The sequence below is a fragment of the Neodiprion lecontei genome, chromosome 7 (assembly GCF_021901455.1).
Source record: "Neodiprion lecontei isolate iyNeoLeco1 chromosome 7, iyNeoLeco1.1, whole genome shotgun sequence".
NCBI lineage: Eukaryota > Metazoa > Arthropoda > Insecta > Hymenoptera > Diprionidae > Neodiprion > Neodiprion lecontei.
Window position 1 is genome coordinate 7,307,992 of NC_060266.1, and position 15,862 is coordinate 7,323,853.

Consider the following 15,862-nt stretch of genomic DNA (forward strand, 5'->3'; position numbering starts at 1 on the left):
GTCTTGAAGATATTGTACAATTTGTTATGTTTTGAAATCGAAAACTTTGTATCCGTAGTGTTGCGGTGGATCTTGGATACGTAGGTCAAAGTGTTAACGACAATACTTCAAGTCAACGTTTCGACTCTGATTAGAGTCATCCTCAGGACATTATTTAATGCATGTATTGGAAACAATTTCTTTACAAATGTCTTGTTGGTGACAAATTTGAAACAAACATTAATAATATATAATAAAAATATGAATAAAAATCAGGGAAACTTACCTTATAAAACTTAATCAATTGATAAAAAAATGAAATGTCAATCCATAAAATACCGCCATCTTTTTTTTTTCATTAAATCCAAATAGTACAAAGTGCATATTGCAGAGGTACTAGGATAAACCCAGTGTCTCTGCTATAATTCACAGAATGCGATTAACGCATTTCCTAAATATCTGCAAAACTCTACTCTTTTCATCAACTTGTCATTAATTGTAATTTGTATATTATCAGGAACACTGTCCTCGTAACTGCCAAAAGTAATATTCACTGTTTTCTCTGCATTCAGTGATAGCTTATCAAAAGCAAGCCAGTTTAAAACTTCCTTTAGATATTTATTCATTTTTATCCTCGCCAATTCCCATGTATCATCGCTCGCTATCACATCAGTATCATCGTTATTGTTGAATAACTTGGATCACTTTAGTATTAATATTATCAACTCCCCCTTTTCTAACTTTCATCTTCTCAACCATTTTTTTAATTTCATTCTCATTCGGGCTATTCCGCGTCAACCGGATCAGTCATCTCTCAGATATTTTTTTAATTTGGCATGTGGATTGTGTAAGGGGAGTTAGATTTTTGTGCCAAAGCGCGAATCTCATAATGCAAAATTCGATTTTTTATTAACAATAACAAATTAGACTCCCATTTTTTTCAAAAATTCATAACTTCGGCAACAAATTAGATACAATTTTTTTTTTTTTTTCAAATTACGCGGAAAGCTCCATAGAATTTAAAAAAAAATACGAAATGGTAAAAAAAAGTTGTTATCAATTGTTTATTTAACAATTAATTTTTCAAAGATTTTTAAAACAGTGACCGACACGATCAAAAAATTTTTTTAAAATTCTGACATGTTCCTTGAACTATACTACAACCTGTGAATTAATTCCAGAGGGGTGTTTTTCTTCGTTTTCGAGTAAAAAATCATTAAAGGTGTCGATGCGCATGAAATTGCGGCGCGTCGAGTCTCTACGTAATGGCGGGCGGCCGGTTGCCGTCCACCGCTACCCCGCGGCGGCGTCGCGGCGTTATTTTAGAGTCATTTTCACGATGTAGGACATGATTGAAAAATCTGAAAAAAATACTGTACCTTCACAAGGCCTGCTCAAAGCGATAAGTGAAGTTTCAAGAATGTGTTTTTCACCGTTTTTTTATTACAGAGATTCAAAATAACAGTTACGCACCATGAGAGTGCACATAAATGATAATAATTACATAACTTGCTACTTATTTTAGTACTTATAATCACCCCCGAAGATATGTGGAAGCTGCGAAATGAACGCACTTACAATTATATATTTCATACAAATAAATCGCTTATTCTATGGATACAATCTATTAATCTTTGATCAAACTGGGCATTAAACTTAGAAATGTGAGCAAAGGTTTTCGTCATAACTTACATGGCTATCTTAGCGCATAGATTTACGGGTAAATGACTCATCAGAGGAAGAGTAAACCCTACATTCTACAGTTTTTATAGATAGAGGTAAAAATGAATGGAATCGTCGAGTGCCTTCAACCGTTATTGCTTGGTTCAATCGCGGCTTCAATAATTTTTCATGTTCTTCGTGTTCGCTGTTGCTGCAGAAGTCAAATGCGATATTTTTTAATGCACTCACACTCCATTCGAATAATTGCCTTGGAGTCAAAATAAGATTTTCATTGGGCCGCTGTAGGCTTGCACGTGCAGCAAATCTTTTCACAGTTCCACCAATGCCATCACATGGACTTTTTCCATGTGACGTTGCAAAGAAATGCCATTCAGCCTCGACATTGAAGTCGTCAAAATGATGAGTCAAATTAATGAAGTTGCTTTTATTTTTATATTGTGCACTAGCACCGTCAGTAAAATAAATCATTTTCTTGATAACTTCACTACCGAAGAACTCAAAAAGCTTACCGATTAGTTTCTTCTGAAACAGATGGACCGCGACTGTATTATGTTGTAGATTTTCTGATATGATAACGAAGCTTTTATGCTTTAAGTCCTCATTTTCAACATAATACACAACAAAAGGATGGATGGTAGCTTGATTGTTATTCCAGTGGAAGCTTTGAATTTCATCTTGAACAACAAATGCATAGTTTTCAGCAAAGTCACCCAAAACTAAGAACTCCCCTGGTTGTAGACGATGTTTTCTGTCTTTCAAATATGCACTTTGCTGTTTAGCAATGAAATCATGTTTCTTGAGGGCTATCGTCTGTTCCTTTAGCGTCTCGAGGAACGTTTCCGTTTCTTGCGTGATCGTTTCTAAAACAGATCGATCCGTATGAGTCCACCGTTTGTAGCTAATACTTTCTACGAAATTATCGTCGAATAAACTTTCCATTTCGTGTGTAACCATATCAAAACTTGGACAACTACTACAATCACCGAGATAGCACAAAGGATTTGGAGAGTCACACGATATCTGTTTTATCAAATCGTGGTACGTTCTTTTGAATGTCTGACAAATTGAGCTAACCGCCACCAACATAAGTTTCACATTCTGGTGAATTTTGCAAACACAAACTGTATGTGTTCCTGTTGGTCCAGCTAAAATACACTGCTTTGGGCGGAGTTCCGCGAATTTTGTAAATCCAATTTTATCATTCGGATGCTGTTGCTTGAACGCGGCGTAAGCTTCCTTCAGATCACACAAAACAAGTCGTTTTTGGACTTGATGTTTTGAACCATCCACATCGCGAAGAGTGACAAAATCTTTCTGACCAGGCATGATCCGACTTATTTCATCAGAACAGTAAAATTCCACTACATGAGAGACAACATCATCACAAAGAGTGCGAGATGGTCTTGGATCTGGGGAGGATCCAAATCCACGCTCACTTTGCAATATTTTAGCTTTACGAGCCATTCTATATGAACAATCAAATTGTAACTCCAATTCTCTGATGGACCAACTACGAGGAGTCATTGTGAGATATTTAATTTTGTCCGCGACACACTTCGCGTTGATAAACAATTCTTTCACATCACACAACAATTCTTGCCCGATATCATTCTCAAGAAACATTTCCACACTGCTCTGTTCACTAATTGGTGAAGGTGAAACAAGATCGTCACCACTCGCATAATTATGATTCATATCACTTACCTCGTTTTTATCAGATGGAGTAATTGTGTTGCATTTGTACAATTTTATTCGACAATCCATGCACACATATTCTCCTAGGTCCGGAAACTTTTTCCGTAATGCTGGTGTCACTGGCTTTACCAAATTTCGCACCCAATTATGGCCAACTCTTTGGAAAGGATTACAGCACCGTTTCACATCTGTTGTAGACATTGCTTTCAGAAATGAATTACTTGTGTGAAGAATGAGACGATGTATTGCACTGATCGCTACACTGGTATTCGATTGAATGTTATGCATTTTGAAATGCTCGAAATTTATACTCGTTCAGAATAGTGCTTCACCCACCCAACAACTCGTCTGATTGGTTGAATTCCACCAATGGGGCTAACATAATGAAGGTGCATTTCAATGTACCTGACTTTAGCCAAATGACCCCTTCGCGGAATCGAGGTGGTGACCCGGACTACCTGGATAATGAAGGATTTAGGTGACGCATGCACAGGTGGACGTATTCCATATCCTGGAATATAGTGCTTCACCCACCCAACGACTCTTCTAATTGCTTGAATTCCACCAATGGGGCTAACATAATGCAGGTGCAATTCAATGTACCTGACTTTAGCCAAATGACCCCTTCGCGGAATCGAGGTGGTGACCCTACCTGGACTACCTGGATAGTGAAGGATTTAGGTGACGCATGCACAGGTGCAGGTATTCCATATCCTGGAACAACACTTGACCTGTGTTCGTAATTCATGTTTGAATCATAATGCGTCATAACAAATTTTGAATCTCTGTAATAAAAAAACGGTGAAAAACACATTCTTGAAACTTCACTTATCGCTTTGAGCAGGCCTTGTGAAGGTACAGTATTTTTTTCAGATTTTTCAATCATGTCCTACATCGTGAAAATGACTCTAAAATAACGCCGCGACGCCGCCGCGGGGTAGCGGTGGACGGCAACCGGCCGCCCGCCATTACGTAGAGACTCGACGCGCCGCAATTTCATGCGCATCGACACCTTTAATGATTTTTTACTCGAAAACGAAGAAAAACACCCCTCTGGAATTAATTCACAGGTTGTAGTACAGTTCAAGGAACATGTCAGAATTTTAAAAAAATTTTTTGATCGTGTCGGTCACTGTTTTAAAAATCTTTGAAAAATTAATTGTTAAATAAACAATTGATAACAACTTTTTTTTACCATTTCGTATTTTTTTTTAAATTCTATGGAGCTTTCCGCGTAATTTGGAAAAAAAAAAAAAATTGTATCTAATTTGTTGCCGAAGTTATGAATTTTTGAAAAAAATGGGAGTCTAATTTGTTATTGTTAATAAAAAATCGAATTTTGCATTATGAGATTCGCGCTTTGGCACAAAAATCTAACTCCCCTTACACAATCCACATGCCAAATTAAAAAAATATCTGAGAGATGACTGATCCGGTTGACGCGGAATAGCCCATTCGTATAATCAAGTAACATAGAACTATTTTTAAAGTCAGGTAGTTTCGTTTTATTGTATTTGTCACAATTGATCCTATCACTCAATTTTTTTCCCATATTACAGAAATAATTATTAAATTCTTCAGCTAAATTAACACTATTTTCAATTACCCTATTATTTTCATCAACTATATATTCTATACGGGATTTTTTTATTAGTCTTATCAGTCTGTTATGGAATTAACAGTGCCCCAAAGTTTTTTTCGATCTTTACTATATCTAAGAATCTGTTTTTCCTTGAACTTATATTTAGCATCTTTAATAACTTTATCAAGAATTTTCGCATAATTCTTATAATTATCTCTCAGTTCTTTCTTATTGTGATTTAATTTCGATAATTTATATAGATTCTCTTTGTGATTACACGATATAATAATAGTCTTAGTAATTCAATTTTTCCTAGGTCTATTTTTCGAGTGAGATTTTTTTTTGCTCTCTAGTGACCCCGTTAAGTGGTTCAAAAGACCCTGCCTGTGGGGTTTTTTTTAATTATTTCGAACCAATTGGGGGGGTAAGACCATTAAAATTCGATTTTTCCCTTCTTAAGGACAGGTCTAATCTACATATAGAGATATAGAGTCTACTGTGTCCGGTTTATAAGTACAAATGATTGATATCAATCCCTCTTTCTTTCAAATCAATTTTTTTTCCATTTTTCACTTCACATTTAGTTCGAAGTTGACTTCGAATCTCATTGATAGATAAAAAATTTCGGTCTTCTCCTTCAGCCGTCTGAGCTCACGGTAGATTTGATTGTTTATTTGCAAGTTTCCCCAGAAACTTCTTTCGCCCGAGTCAGTTTCCGTTCTCATGAGGAAGAATCGAACGTTTCTTTAAAGCTACTCGGAACTATTCATGAGGTTCATGAGGATTGGTTGATAAACCAAAGCTTTTCTTCTTTATCAGCTCCCATCTTGGTTATTAATGCAGACGCTATGGCGAATGAAGTTTTTAAAGATTTTTGTACTCACTATCTGAATTTTATTCTGTTTCTGCAAGACATCAAAGTGTCCACTGCCTCCGTCGCCGTTGAAGAGTAGCGAGAATTGTTTCTCATCTTGGGATCCGATTTGGTGTGGATGACTTTGTTCTCCGCGATACACGATTAAAAAATGTCCGCAGCTGCAGCTAATCCTGCTTCTCCCCCGTAAATTCCATTTTTGTTCATACGTGATTTGTAATCACCAGGGGACCTAATTGTTGAACCGTTTTACTCATGACCTCTAATAAAGCCCGCAAATGTAGACCAATTATCCACTATATTTGAAACGATACTCAGTCTCACCTCTGCGCGTCGACGGGAATCATCTTGATAATTTGCATGTTTATTTTTTTCGTGTCAGAAACAGATACCTATAAAGATATTTGTCAAAGACTGTCATAAACAGCCGATGACAGCTGTCAAAGGAAGCTTTGTTTGCGAGATGCTTTTTGTTTTGTTATCATCTTACCTCATCCCACCGCCAACTTCGTGCGTATACTATTGTTATTATAGGATTCGGGCTTCTTTGGCTTCAGGCTTCTCTTTCATTTGTTCGAAACTTTTTTATTGGATAAAGAGATTATCCTTATTTACTTTCTTCTTTGGTGATAGTTTTTTCTTCTTTGTAGTTTCAGAATTTGTAATTCCCGCTTCATCGTCGCTGGAATCATTCGCTCCTCCATCGTCAGTTGATAAATCAGGTTTCTCTTTAACTGCGGTGTTATTCTTTGTAAATTCAGTTTTACCAACAAATCTGTGTAAAATAGGTTCAACGCTATAATCCGTGTTGTCAATATCTCTCTTTATTTTCTTTTTCAGAATGTCACATTCGTAACTGTCAGTCGTAAAGTAGTCAATTTTATACTTAGTATTGTAATTCTGGTTGCTGTCGGAGCGATTGCAACATTTCTTACAGTTACCTTTACAATTCATTGTAGCATGTTTACCAGCACATTTCAGGCATTTGACTTATTTATCACACTTGCTACCTTTGTGGTTTAGCATACCACAATTGTAACAAGGTTTGACACCAGTCATGTCGTAAAGTCTGCAACGTTGTATGCGAATAAATATTTTTGACTGATTTTCTCTCATGACTTTATATATTTCACTAGGAACATCCAGGATCAATAAAGTCGATTTGTCATTTCGGTTTAATTGTCATAGTGTAAAATTTTGCATTGATCAGTCATATTCTCAAAGTTTCGCGAACGAATATCATTTTCTTTTTCATTTAAATTCGTTGTTTCAAAATTGTTAAAACCAATCGGTCTCATTACTGGATTTTTTGAGATTCTTGTTGTACATTACATGAACTAGAGAGGTTGTTTCATTATTGACTCAACCTTGTCAACACTTTCTGTGTCAAATAATATTGGTTGACACTTTTTTTTTCTTATTTCTCATCGCTCCGTTGGGTTTATTTATGATTCAACCGCAAACGCGTCAGAAATCGGAACACACGAGTACTCTGTTCAAAGGTCGTTACAGAAAGAGAGTTGGAGAGAGGTCAGTAAATATAATGTAACCCATTTCTTGTAACGAGTGAGCATAAATAAGAAGAAGAAAGTAAACAGAACCATAGAAAAAATGTAAGACAAGTGAGAAGGTCAGTCACGTACCTACGAATTCGTATCGGTGATTAGTTTAAGCGACATCTGATGTTTACATCACGCTTGAAAATCGTAAGATATGTTTAAAAAAAATAAAAAGCCGCTATAAAAAAATATCTATATACTTTACGGTCCTGGCAGTTTGCAGAACGTATATATATAAGTGTATGTATGTATTTTTTTTAATGTATTTATATTTACAAAATACTTATTACTTGTAGAGTGAAACACACACACTAGTCTGAGTGAGCATGCTACAGAAATAGGTTATACATTACTCACTTTGTTCTCTCAATTCTGTTTATCCACTTTTTTCTTTGCTCTACTTTCCAACTAGCTCTTGGAAATGCGTAACATTTGCACTGAGTATTTCTGCCTGTATTTTTACAATTAACAACGCAACAACTATTATGAACCATTTTTATATTCAATTTTTACGTGTTTATTTACAACGAAAGCACGATTTGACGAAATTTTGTCCACTATAAGAGCTGTAATCGATTCAGTTGTCCCCACCATATACTCCGTTCCCTGCCAAAATCATATTGGTGATTTAACGACAATGCATGTTTTTTTAACGCAGCGTGATGATCATCCGAGTCTTTGTATTCGTACTGATTGATTAACCAATTATTTCGATTAGGATACGACAAGATCAGGTTCTTTCCGTAGCAAAGATTGTTCGTTGGAACGTGATTTTAAAAATCGTTTATCGACCATCATTATAATACAAAACGAATCGACGTGAATTGAAAAATTAAATGAATCGTTCTCTGCATTCAAAAACTGTTGAAATAAACATTTTACGTAATTTATTGCATCAATTCAATATCGTCGAGTGACGGACAAGGATGAAAAGATGCGATACTCGCACAGGATTATGCTTTTTATTCGACGTTTTTAACATCATCAGGCTTCTTTAATGTAAAATGAACAACACGATTTTACACGAGAACAATACGGTGTTTACAATTCAACTAATGTACAAAAATACCACTGTTTAATCTTATTGTTGAACTACTGTGTAAAATTCAAATATTCCTAACTTACATGTATCGACATTACTTGGTACTTATGGTGTTTGTTAAATGGTGTTCAAAAAGGAAGTGACTACCCACATACCTACGTATACTGATAAGCCTACTCTCTTAATGTTAAATTATAACAACTATCTTTGAAAGTCATCCATATATTTACGCGTGAGTTGGTATGTTTTTATGTATTGTTTACGCGACAGTCAATGCTTTTCCTCTTGAGAATTTATATAATGTGAGAATGGAGGTAACTTAAATTTTCAACGTCAGTTCTTCTGCTGACTGCCTCGCTTTGGTGGGATGTATCATTTCTTTTACGATCCTCTTATGCCAGTTGGTTTCTTTGTCTGTAATATTTGTATTTTCTAAATTAAAACTCTGTCCATCCACGAGCGAGTGACAAGCCAACCCTGATATGTCTGGATTGCGCGTTTTAATATCATATCCGTATACAGCTATCCGTTATTTTAGATGTTGCGACGATTGGCCGATATAGCATTTATCACAATCTTTACAATCGATTTTATAGACAACATTGGTTCATTCCAGTGTGGCTGTTTTTGATTTTCAAGACGTAAATATATGATTCAACTTATTAGTTGTGACGGAATGCCTGTTTTCCATCACGATACAATTAAATAAATTAAAATAATAAATCATTTTGTACATCTCCTTCGCCACATCTCCGTGTCAATGTTTGACGGAAGAACGCGAACAAAGACAAACAGACCATCATTTCTTATCGTGTGTATGGTGAAGTTGTGCTTGCTTGTATAAAAGTTGGATAATATGTGGAAATGTAATATAAATATGTGTAATGTGTATAATGTAAACTTATCAATAGCGATCCGATCGTGATTTAGCCTCGTGTTTGTCCAGTGTCGTCCGTTGATTTATTCGATCCTATTTCCTGCCTCTTCGTAATTTCCATTATTATTTACATTTGCCTTTTTTGGTGTGTAATTTAGGTGACTGTTCAACGTTAATAATTTAATGTGTCTTCGATAAAATTGGGTTTTCGAAAAGTTCACTCCATTTTCAGATGTATATGTTTATCTTTCGAACGTGTTATCGGTTCAGTCGCCGTAGAGGGAGTGAGAGCCAGAAACGGTGAGGACTAGATTCATAGGCCACGACCGCGACGGTCATGCCTTTACACGATCAACATTGAACTCTTGTTGTGATTTTGGCGGGCTCGTTCGACTGTTACATAGTAACTTTGTACGAGACATTGATGTTTTCTAGAAATGTTGTCTTTTTGATGTTTTGTGACAGGTCATCGATAAACGGGACTGATCCAAGCCTTTTCGTTTCCTTAGTATCAATGTTATCAACGTTATTATACATGCGACTATCGTAGTGTTTTTCTATTTGTTGTTCTTGTAAATGCCAGATCAATTTTGCTGTATAGTCATTTTTATTCAGAGTTTTTGGTACCAATTCCATCAAATAGGCCTATTGCTACACCATCTTCTTATATTGAAGCGAATGGTGAGATTGATAGTTAATGTATCTGGCAGACCAAGTTTCATTGTGAAATCAATCAGTTTTCACTCTTCCTTCGTAGTCAATTAACCACGTATCCAGAATGCTAATTCGGTTGTTTTCTTTTCAATTTCATACGTCAACTTTATACGTGGATGATAGAAATTAAATGCATTTACTAGTTATTGGATGTTGTCCTTGTGCACACATGTTATTGTGTCGTCCACGTATCGTTCGTAGAAAATTAATTCGAAAGGCAAAGAATTGACGGAAGTTTGTTCTAGTTTTTCCATTACCAAATTACCTGCACTCGGACCAATTGGTGATCCCATAGCTACTCCATAGATTTGTTTGCAAAAATTTCCCTCCATCGCTATGCTATTGGTTAGATCATTGGTCTGTTTCGCTATTCCATTAGTCAAGTCTTTGCGTGCTTTATAGTTCTGTGTATGATTAGGAATTTCTTCAGTTTTTTTTTTTGTTTTTTTTCGACATAATCTTTCCTGTCCATAATGACAGTACTATCGCCTTTATTCGCTTTCGTAGTAACAACGCCCTTATGTGATCTAAGAAATGCTTGTGCCTTTTTATAAAGAGAATTACACTCTCTTGAATTACTAACATCCAGCACTTGTCTTACGACATTCGCTCCAACTCTATCCTTGGTTATAACATATTTTTATGCTAAAACAGTCTCAACGGAACATATTAGCTCATTAATAGGAATGTCTTTTTTATTACATGGTATAACATGTTTAGGACCAAGAGCTATCATATTGTGAATGTTACCAGGTATCTCGTGCTTAGTTAGATTAACACACCAATTCTTTTGTACGTCAACATTTTGCCACGTTTTAACCTCTTATGCATCAAGTTTTTTGATGTTGTTCAATTTGATGTTCAGAAACGTTCTTTCAGAGCTCTTAATGTCAGCGTTAAATCTATCCAGTTCTCATAGACTCGAATTGTTTGCATGAAATTGAACAATTTGTTGATCAAGTTTTTTTTTATTCAATGCTGCTACTTCTTGACGGTATTTATGCGCTATTTCCAGATTGAGATCAATCCGTTGTAGTTGTTTTACTGACTTTTCTGAAAGAATTATCGTTATTTAAGTGAGCAATATTATTAAATTCAAATTTGACAAAGGATGGAATCAACCCTTATTGCTTACATTTGAGAAGGAATATTTGTCTATTTCTTATCTTGTTTGCGTTGATGTTGATGATTTCGTTGTCCTGTTTATAAGGTGTCTTGATTCTTTGTTCCGGCATTTTAGACGAGATATCCGTACTTCCTTCTTGAATACCATGTAACAAACACAATAAGTGCCAAATAATGTCGATATATGTAAGTTTGGAATATTTGAATTTTACACAGTAGTTCAACAATAAGATTAAACAGTGGCATTTTCGTACATAAGTTAAATTGTAAACACCGTATTGTTCTCATGTAAAATCGTGTTATTCATTTTACATTAAAGAAACCTGATGATGTTAGAAACGTCGAATAAAAGCATAATCGTGTGCGAATAGTGCATCGTTTCATTCTTGACCGTCACCCATCGAAAGCGGTGGAATCGGTAAGTGGTTCGATGGTTTTTCCAGGATATTCTGGGAAGGATCTGGAAATTTTCCGGACCCATTGCTTGTACAGACTGATCAAAAATGTAACGCGAGAGTCGACGATTAAGCTCATGTGGTACTCCCACCTTTATTGGCCGAGAAAACTCGCGAAATGGCCTCGTAAAGTGACTCAATGTTTTTTGAGTATCAGACCAATATTTACTCTTGAAAATATGTGATTCAAGTATCTTCGAGATCAAGGTATCCGATTCGGCCATAAAAATTTATTTCTCACGCGCATTCAGACTATTTGGAGCCCTCGAAGTTGACAAATTTTTAATTACTTTTTCAAATGGCGTCCGTGGAACCAAACTATGGTTTTCTTTTTTCGGGATGAATTTTACTTTTGACTAACATTGAATGACACTATCTTTGAGTCTGAATACTCAATTCCAAAAATCACCGAGAAGTTTTGTCAGTGACATTTTTCAACAGTCTACCAAGTATGAGTCGTGTTATTTCGAAATCGATGCTTATTATTATTCATATTTTTTCCTTATCGGGAATAAACATGGGGGAGTGGCTTAGCAATATGGCAGCAATAACTGGTATACGCGTAAATTGTTTTAGGTCACTTACGCGAATACAGAAGTACGGAAAATTTGGTGCAAGCTGTGACGCTTCGGTTGCTGAAGAGAGAATCATCACACCGTAAAAAACGCAACGAAAGAAGTCTTTCAAAGTTGAATACAGCTCACTCAGAGGATTGCATTATTCTGTCGGCAGATGTCACTGCGACATATTTTCGTTTCCAATAACAATTTTTGTTTTTCTGTCGCGTTCGTTGCGTTCAGCTAAAAATTTTTCCCAGCGGGAGAATTTTTTCCTGAATAAATAGGTCCTTTTAAAACCATAAATTCCATAGATTCGTTTGTTTCGCGTACCCTGATGGCCACTCAACGTGATCGGCACCGCTCCTGGCGCTTCTGACATTATTCTTTCTTTGCTTTTTCTCTGACGTAGGACTCTTCACTGACATCTTACACTTCGTTCGTCCAATATTTAACACACCAAAAACCATTATTCATTCCGCGACCGCCATTTGCCAACTACGCTATAGCACACCATACTCTATCAATGTATGTTATTATACTGTCCGACATTATGCTCTCGGCTGCTAGAGCACCGAATATACCACTCTCTCTCCGTTCCCAACGTTTTTCTGGTCTTGGCCATCTCGCGGTTGATCGGTCGTTACGACGTCATAATGCCAATCGTCACCCGGTCACCCCGTCATTCCGGATCCGTGACCGGTTGATAATTCATCATCCCCTGAGGACGAAACCTGGACGGGCTGCAAGTGCTCACCTTCCACGTTGCGCGTCTCAGCAGGGCCTGGGACCTGAAGCTCTTCCTCGCTATCATCCGACTCGGTGTCACTGACTCCTGTATTCCAAAGCTTTAGTTTTTCGCCCGGAACCAAGCCACAGTACGGCTTCTGCATGCGCTGAGCACCCTTGACGTCCTCGATGACGTACCTATCACGATCTAATACCCCAGTGATTTGATACGGCCCAGCGTACTTTGGCAACAACTTTTAACTCGCACCATCGTTCGTACAGACAATACGTCTGGCTACAACAATGTCTCCGCAATCAAATTTTCTGGGAGGAGCTCTCTTTTCATTGAACCTTGCCTCTTGCTCGCTTTGATTCCGCCGCATAACTTTACCGGCTGCCTCTCGAGTTTTTTCTCGGTTATCATCGTACCGAGGTTCTCCTATGCTATTGAGGATTTGTGACTCGACCGCATTGCGAGGTCTAAGACCCAGCAATAATTCTGAGGGGGATTTTCCCGTTGCCTTATTGACCGTGTTATTTAAACCCCAGACTACTCGCGGCAAGTCCTGATCCCATCTCTTTTCTTCACTCGAGCTAGCCGCTAACGTGTTAAGGATCGTCCTGTTATATCACTCAACCTGGTCTTAAGATGACGATGTTGTTCGTTTGCAACTCTATCGAGAAGTGATCGTCGCCTCGCTGGTCGAAGTCTCGATCCCTTAGCGATTCGTGGGACTCACTAGCCCTTTGTCCTAGCCACTTATCGCCTCAGATAAACAGCTCGGGTGACCGTCGCCGAAAGCGAGACGTTGTTCTCAAGTGGGCCCCTTTCGTCAACACGAGCATCGAGAGAAACTTTTGCGTTCGTTGCGTTCATTATTTTAAACCTTTTGATGATAATTTTTGTTTTTGCTTCAAATTATCAATATCTTATTAGCTTGGTACGATAGGTCCGAGGTTTGAGAAAATAGAGAAGCAAGCTATCGGAGTAACAATGTTTGATCGCCTGAAGGCAGCTCGTAATTGATCCCAGTTATACATATCGCTGTTTGTGTTTAATCCCATGGATTTGTGTACGTTGCTTACGGCCGAAAACGGCCAAGACAGTGGATTGAATTTGCCCGTGACAGTTGCGTCTGCGGTACAGAAAGTGCTTTCTGGTAAAGCAAATTCGGACAATACTTTGACGTGCATCGCTCCAAACTCTCGGTTCAACATACCTCAAAGCTCAGAAATTGCGCGAGCACAGTTTGTGTTGGTATTATGGATGTTGGTGTGATTAATTTTATTAAATAATTAAAGATTTATTACAGGAAGATTGTTACTTTATTCAAAATAGAGTATCGGAGGTATGTCTTGACAGACTGAAGGATCAGAGTGAACTGACTCCTTGGAGCTATATTACTGTAGCTGTATTGTTAAAAATATATTTAAGGGTCTATACTATGCTTAAAATTATACCTAGTTTTTATGACTCTGTTCGAGTACTCTTATCCTTACTTCTAGAAAACTATAAAAGCAATCGCTACAGGGTTGACAATGTGTTTACCAAATGTTGCAAGGAAATGAAAACTTTCACTTTTAAAATAAATAAAATAAAACTTAAATATGAGAAATATAATATCTCAAAAGAGAGAAACTTTTGTCGACGAACTCAATATTTCAACAGTTTGGTTACAAAATCCACACCAATTGCTGCGATTATACAAAAGCACCTCGACTGCGTTGTAAATGAAATTTCATATCTTACGGTTTTTAAAAAATTCTCGTGAAACGTGTATTCTACTTCAACGGTTTGAATATTGTTGGAATTGTACGAAAATGCTATACGTAGATTACTAGTTATTGCAACATTTTTATCTACTTCTTCGATTTACTGAATTTTTTTAGTTAAATAATGCCTCTATGTCAATTTATTGCTCCACAACATCAAATTACCACCAAATTTATGAAAACACATTCTACGAGTGACCACAACGAACAAAAAAAAAGAAAAAACATTACATCCCAGATTTCCTGGTTACGGCTGCAAAACTTGTTCCTATTTTACAGCCGGACTTATATTCTCTGGTTACGGTAAAGAAACGAAAATACTTAGAATTCTATGGTGGTCGCAATGAGAAGCTTCTCTGGGTATGGGAAAAAAAGCTTCTTCATATTTTGATAGTAATAGTTTTAATTACAAATAAGAAAATGCAGATGACCCAAGTATTGCAAATTAATCGATTTGCGCGTGATTGAGAAGAAGTGTCTTATCAATAAAGCAGCAGTCAAATTACGTACACGAATTGATTGATAAATATGAATTTTTGCTACATCATAAATTAAAGTGTAGACACGATTTTACGGCTCACTTTGATCCATGTATTTATTTTACTGAGAATAATTTTTACTCGATGCAGCAAAAGAAAAAAAATCACGCTAAAAAAATGGTAATGTTGGATTCCATGATATTAAGCTCAAAATTGCTTCGACATGTACAGAACAATGAGGTACCGTATTAATGCAACACACCAGCGTTAAGACAATCACCGTAACTGGAGAAGTTCCGTGTTTCTCTTTTATTTGAATATCATCAATTTGATAACAATATGAGTCATTGTGTTCAACCTATTTTGTGAGTTGACCAAATTAATTACCTTCAACGTGACTGAATCACACTGACAAATCTACTAAATTATCTCCGTACCTTTATTCGTTTAGATACTTGGATATTATTTATTAAAGGTGTGAATTGGTCACAATAATTGAATTTCCGCAATCCGAGTAATCGTTTGTTAATATTGTTAATTTTTGTCATATCTAGTCACCGTCAAACACGCAGCGTCGCCCACAGCTCAAATCAAGAAGATCGACGAAAAGTAAGTGACAACTTTCATTTCGAAAGCTGAATCAAAAGAGAAAAACTCCACGTTCACCTTAGATAAATCGTGTTCAATAATTTTCTCCTTGTACGAGCGTTAATGTATTTCGATCTCGAAAAGTAACAAT

At 36.6% G+C, this 15,862-nt stretch overlaps 1 protein-coding gene across 1 annotated transcript in view; it reads left to right on the forward strand.

The window, feature by feature from the left end:
* The window catches only part of LOC124295603 (odorant receptor 13a-like), a 134,420-nt gene that overhangs the window by 19,800 nt on the left and 98,758 nt on the right, over nt 1–15,862 (forward strand). Inside the window, exon 2 of the mRNA XM_046746135.1 lies at nt 15,678–15,732. The gene's annotated coding sequence lies outside the window, so the exon portion shown is untranslated. The remainder of the gene's footprint in view (nt 1–15,677; nt 15,733–15,862) is intronic.